The following is a 6,333-nucleotide window of genomic DNA, read 5'->3' on the forward strand; positions in this document are numbered from 1 at the left end:
TACTTAAAACAGGAAAACCTTTCAGCCTTCCAAGAGGATTTGTCCATAGGACACTTTGCAATACCTCCATTCAACAGATTTTCTACACGTAACATGGTGTGCATTTCAGTGCGCTGTAAGAACAGCTAAACAATCTGAAACCCTTTTTCACCGAGAGCTTGTGATAATATGGAAATTATCTCTGGAAGGACGCAGGGCAAGACTATATCTGTGCAGTTGGAAGCCATGTGTTTGATTTCAAGTCAGTGGTGGCACCAGGAAAAAAAAATAGCGACGAGAGGCGGGGGAGACTTTGTGCCTTATGTTTGATGAACTAAAACCAGTTGCTGTAGGTCTGGAAAGCAAGAGGGGGTTAATAGCAATTATAGGATTAAAAAGTGCACTCTGTGTCCATATGGTGTTTTTCCACAATTTCAGTACATGCACATTATGGAAGAGGGCTTCCAGGCTCATGTCCTGTTTCTGAGCTTCCCAGAGACATCTAATTGATTATATAATGGAATTTGTCCCCTGACAGTTACCTGAGTGGCTTACATTTGGATATGATTTTCACCTGGCATTTACATGTCCATCCTCCCACTATTATATGACTTTGATTGTAATTCATTTTTACTTGTTTTGTTGTAGTGATTAATAACAACAACAACAACAACAACTTATTATTTATACCCCGCCCACTCTGGGCGGCTTCCAACAAAATATTAAAATACAGTAATGCATCAAACTTTAAAAGCTTCCCTAAACAGGGCTGCCTTCAGATGTCTTCGAAAAGTCTGGTAGTTGTTGTTTTCTTTGACATCTGGTGGGAGGGTCTTCCACTGGGCAGGTGCCACTACCAAGAAGGCCCTCTGCCTGGTTCCCTGTAACTTGGCTTCTTGCAGTGAGGGAACCGCCAGAAGGCGCTCAGCGCTGGACTTCAGTGTCCGGGCTGAACGATGGGGTTGGAGATGCTCCTTCAGAAGAAGGTAGTTTTACTTACGATTTTACAATTGTTTTGCTGACGATTTGTGGATTAAAATAAAAAAATTCCTTCCAGTAGCACCTTAAAGACCAACTAAGTTAGTTCTTGGTATGAGCTTTCGTGTGCATGCACACTTCTTCAGATACACTGAAACAGAAGTTGCCAGATCCTTCTATATAGAGAGAAGGTGGGGAGGGGTATTACTCAGAAGGGTGGTGGGAATGGGAGATTGGCAGATAGCTGAGATGAGCCTGTTGACGACTCTTAACGACTGCAATAGGTTTTACAGGAAAAGGCAAGGGGTGAGAAGGTGAAAAATGGCTAAGTCATGTATAATGAGATAAGAATCCAATGTCTTTGTTCAGACCAGGTATCTCCATGGTTTTAAGTTTGGTAATGAGTTGCAATTCAGCAGCTTCTCTTTCCAGTCTATTTCTGAAATTCCTTTGTAGTAAAACAGCTACTTTGAGATCTTGTATAGAATGTCCTGGGAGATTGAAGTGTTCTCCTACTGGTTTCTCTGTTTTGTGATTCTTGTAGATTGTTCCCTATCATATTTACATTGCAGTTGTGACGTTCTATTTTGCTATTGAAATTTATTGTTCGTAAGCCAATTTGTGACTCGTACAAGTGAAAAGAAGCATAGAAATATGTATAACAAATGAAATGAAATGAAACTATTTGCTGTCCTAAGCAAACCTGCCTCTGCATCAAAAAAGAAAAGAAAAGAAAAAGGACAAAAGGACAAATTTGTCCACAGAAATCTGGTAGCAGAACGTAGAAGATGGAGCAGATATCATATTCTGATTTCCCAAGGATAGAGAAGCTCTGGATTTTGCAGGGACAAAGTTTGGGGCAGCAGCTATTTACAGTGAATGTTGTATAGATGAGGGAGGGTTAAAGGAAACATGTAGGGTTACATATTCCACATTAGACTGAGGTGTGGCTGAACCCTTAGTTATCCTCTTCTTGAATATGGGCTTCCTTTGGTTTAGGCATCAGAATTTTTTGCTTCTTAACTTACCACTGCTTGTAAAAAGGTAAAGGACCCCTGACAGTTAAGTCCAGTCGCAAAAGACTCTGGGGTTATGGCGCTCATCTCGCTTTACTGGCCGAGGGAGCCGACGTTTGTCCGCAGGCAGTTTTTCCGGGTCATGTGGCGAGCATGACTAAGCCGCTTTTGGCAAAGAAGGCACAGCAGCACAAGGAAACGCAGTTTACCTTCCCGCTGAAATGGTACCTATTTATCTACTTGCACTTTGACGTGCTTTCGAACTGCTAGGTTGGCAGGAGCTGGGACCGAGCAACGGGAGCTCACCCCGTCGCGGGGATTCAAACCGCCGACCTTCTGATCGGCAAGCCCTAGGCTGTGTGGTTTAGACCACAGTGCCACCCGCGTCCCTTCACCACTGCTTGTACTGTATACCTAATACTGAAAACTGCCCTGTTCTTACCAAGTGATTACCCAGCCCCTGCCTATCTTCCAGCAACCACGTGCCATGTTATTTTTAATTTGCAGCTGAAAGGGTATGCTGGGGAGGATGGTGGAGACAGGAAATAATCTTGCAAATAAACAAAAGATACATAACAGGGCGGATTCCTAGCCTGCTGTAAATGAAAACTTTCCTTTCGGAAAGAACAGAGTTATATTTAAATTCTGATTCTTTCCCCAGGAGAAAAACGAGAGAGGTGTGTCCGTCAGTCCGCTGCATTTCAAAATTCCATTTGGACAAAGGGCTCAGTCAGGAGGACCAGACAAAAGAGTTGCCCTGGACTTCAACTCCCTCTGCTCCAGTGAAAAAATATTTTATATTTCAAAAGCTAGGAGATCAGAGAAATACACGCAGGCCACACCAGTGTGCTGCAATCACCACCAACAGATCAGATAAGCTCCTTGGCCAGGTGTATTATAAACATCATTTCAAAAATCTGAGAAGTGTATCTTTTGTGGTTGTTAGGTTTGAATCTGAATACTGAAAGAATAAGCTTTCCCGACATGGCCCAAGTAGTTAAGACTCAGTTATATAAGAGGCAGAAACGGTGCTTTGGGGAAGGGCTGTAGCTCAGGGTGTGAGAAAATCTCCTCTGCATGCCAGGTTCCAGCTCTGGCACCTTTGCATAGGAGCATAAGAGCCAAATCTAGGGGGCTGCGGGGGCTTTGGCCCCCTCCCCCACAATAAAATATTTGAGGGTCAGGTTCCTGAAAAGTTGATGGGCATTCCCATCACATCACTTGGGGTGACAGGTGAACTAATACCAGTGTACTGGAAGAAGCAAAGATCACCAGTGTTAAAGCAATGATTCTTCAACATCAACTTCATTTGACTGGTCATGTTGTTTGGATGCCTGATTATCGTCTTCCAAAAGAACTACAGTGGTACTTCGGGTTACAGATGCTTCAGGTTACAGACTCTGCTAACCCAGAAATAGTACCTTGGGTTAAGAACTTTGCTTCAGGATGAGAACAGAAATCGCACGGCAGCAGTGGGAGGCCCCATTAGCTAAAGTGGTACCTCAGGTTAAGAACAGTTTCAGGTTAAGAACGGACCTCCAGAACGAATTAGGTTCTTAACCTGAGGTACCACTGTACTCCGAACTTAAGAATGGGAAGCGTAATGCTGGTGGTCAACAAAAGAGGTTTAAAGACTGTCTCAAGGCAAATTTTGAAAAAATGTAATATAAACACCGACAACTGGGAAACACTTGCCTGCAAGCATTCCAATTGGAGAACAGCCTTTACCAAAGGTGTCATGGGCTTTGAAGACACTTGAACTCAGGACGCAAGGGAGAAACATGCTAAGAGGAAGGCACGCTTGGCAAATCCACACTGTGATCAACTCCCATCTGGAAACCTATGTCCCCACTGTGGAAGGACGTGTGGATCCAGAATTGGCCTCCACTGTCACTTACAGACACACTGTTAAAACTGTGTTTATGGAAGACAATCTTACTCGGCTACGAGTGATCACCAAAGAAGAAGAAGAAGTCCACTGCGTCATGTGATCGATTATGCGGAGCAGGGCTTACGTGGGCCCTCAAAATATTTTATTCAAGTTGACACCCCAAGGTAGGGGTAGGAGAAAACCCTGGTGAGCCACTTCCAACAGCCAAGATGCCAATTTTTTCCGGCGCTTTCATGACGATTTGTGCTCACGATGCTCTCGGGGTGATCACACACAATGCTGTGATAATTTTCGGTTATATGTTAGTGACCAAGTTTTAATTTATATATTTTTTAACTGTTGCTATATCTGTATTGTCCCTGTTATACCTAATTGCAAATTCAAATGTATCCCCATCGTGTTTTATGACTTCCTTGATATTATATGTGGGCTGGAACTGGCCTGTGACCGAAATAATAAAATTCATTCATCAACACAATGCTGCTTCCAGTACTCTTTGTGCCTGCAAAACCTTTGGAGGGGGCTGCACTGTTGTTGCTTCCCAGTCCATGCATATCCTGTAACTTCCCGCTGAAATCACAAAACGCTTTACACCACCCTAGGGGCTGCCAACCCTGCAAGAGACACAAGTATCTGAGGATAGCACCTTAAAGATCAACTAAGTTAGTTCTTGGTATGAGCTTTGTGTATCTGAAGAAGTGTGCATGCACACGAAAGCTCATACCAAGAACTAACTTAGTTGGTCTTTAAGGTGCTACTGGAAGGAATTTTTTTATTTTGACTATGGCAGACCAACACGGCTACCTATCTGTAACAAGTATCTGAGGGTTAGCAAGAAGTTTGGTAATGAAGACAAACCTGCCCCTCCCACTCACCTACTTTCCTACCCCCACCTCCCGGTGACAGATCACGGACAGCATTGGACCAGTCATATGGCTATGAATAGCACTGATCTTCTTTTAAATAATTCACGGGCAAGTTCTCCTGCCCACTGGTGGATTGTTATAAGGGTCACTGACTACCACCGGGAGGAATGTGCTTGCAATTTGCAGCCTGGGCTTGTTTTGCTTTGGATTCCACCTGTTGGAACTCACTAAGCCTTTTCCAGCTTGATCAAAGCAGTGGTTCTAATGCGCATTCGGAGGTCATTCCTGCCCCGAGGGCCTAATCCAAGGTCCCCAGTAGTCAAGCGGCCTTAGCTGGGTAGATGTTAATAAGTTTTGGATCAAGGCCATAAATATGCAAGGCCATGCCTGGGTGGGAAACAAAATTGCAGGAGTTCTAAGAAAGGAAAATGCCTAGTGGGGGTTGTCAAACTAGGGACAGATAACAGCCCCCCAACCCCCCCGTCCCTGACTGCTAGCAAGTGTGGAAAAGGGCAAGGTGGAGCTTCACCTCTGTCAGGATGAATTCATGTTGCATGTAGCCTCCAGTGTAGGCACATGTGAAAAGTGATGGACTTATTTTGCATTATGAGAGTGGAACTACTGATAGCAGGAATACAGAGCCAGCAGAGTGAACGGGCTGCTCCGGCAAGCTGCACCCGCCACCAGATTGTATAAGATGTGCCAGAGGCTAATGTTATAATTCTCAAATCCCCAGGCGGACAATATCTTTCTTAAGATCCGTGTAGGAAACCTGTCACTTTCAGTTTCTCTCTGTTTTTCCCCTTTCCCCAGTGCTCAGTTCAGTTCCTTGCATTTCAGCGCCAGCTTACACGGATCGTCTCCTTGTGAAAATTGGTCGGCGTATTCGTGCGAATTTCTTCCAGTGTGCAAGTTCTTTTCACAAGCAGATTTCCCTGAACGTAGTGCAATTTTGTATATTGTTCTCACATATTTTTATGCATTCTTTCCCCTAATATAGGCATTGCTTTACACTTTTTTGATTGGCAGGCTCCATCAAAAAATTCAGAGCAGTGCAAATTTCAAAGGATAGCTGCGTTTCGGTTGGCGTATCGTTTTGGGGAGTGGGAATTGGGTAGGTTCTCATGAAAATGTGAACCAAACAGCATTTCTCCCCCTCCTCTTTTCAGGGACACTACTAATATACAGTGGTACCTCGGGTTAAGTACTTAATTCGTTCTGGAGGTCCGTACTTAACCTGAAACTGTTCTTAACCTGAAGCACCACTTTAGCTAATGGGGCCTCCCGCTGCTGCTGCGCCACCACTGGACGATTTCTGTTCTCATCCTGAAGCAAAGTTTTTAACCTGAGGTAATATTTCTGGGTCAGCGGAGTCTGTAACCTGAAGCGTATGTAACCCGAAGTACCACTGTATATTGATTTGCACAATCATGCTCTTTTGTCTAAAGACTCCTGTCTTCTTATGCCTTGTACATCCAGGTGTGTGTAGGATAACACACCTTGAATTGGAGTGCATTGGAGCGCATAAAGGTCAACCCAGTGAACTGACTTGGCACAGGCTGCTTCTAGTAATTTTTAATATGAGTTGAAACTTGAGAACAGT

This window comes from Podarcis vaucheri (genome assembly GCF_965113315.1).
Source record: "Podarcis vaucheri genome assembly, chromosome: 3".
Taxonomy (NCBI): domain Eukaryota; kingdom Metazoa; phylum Chordata; class Lepidosauria; order Squamata; family Lacertidae; genus Podarcis; species Podarcis vaucheri.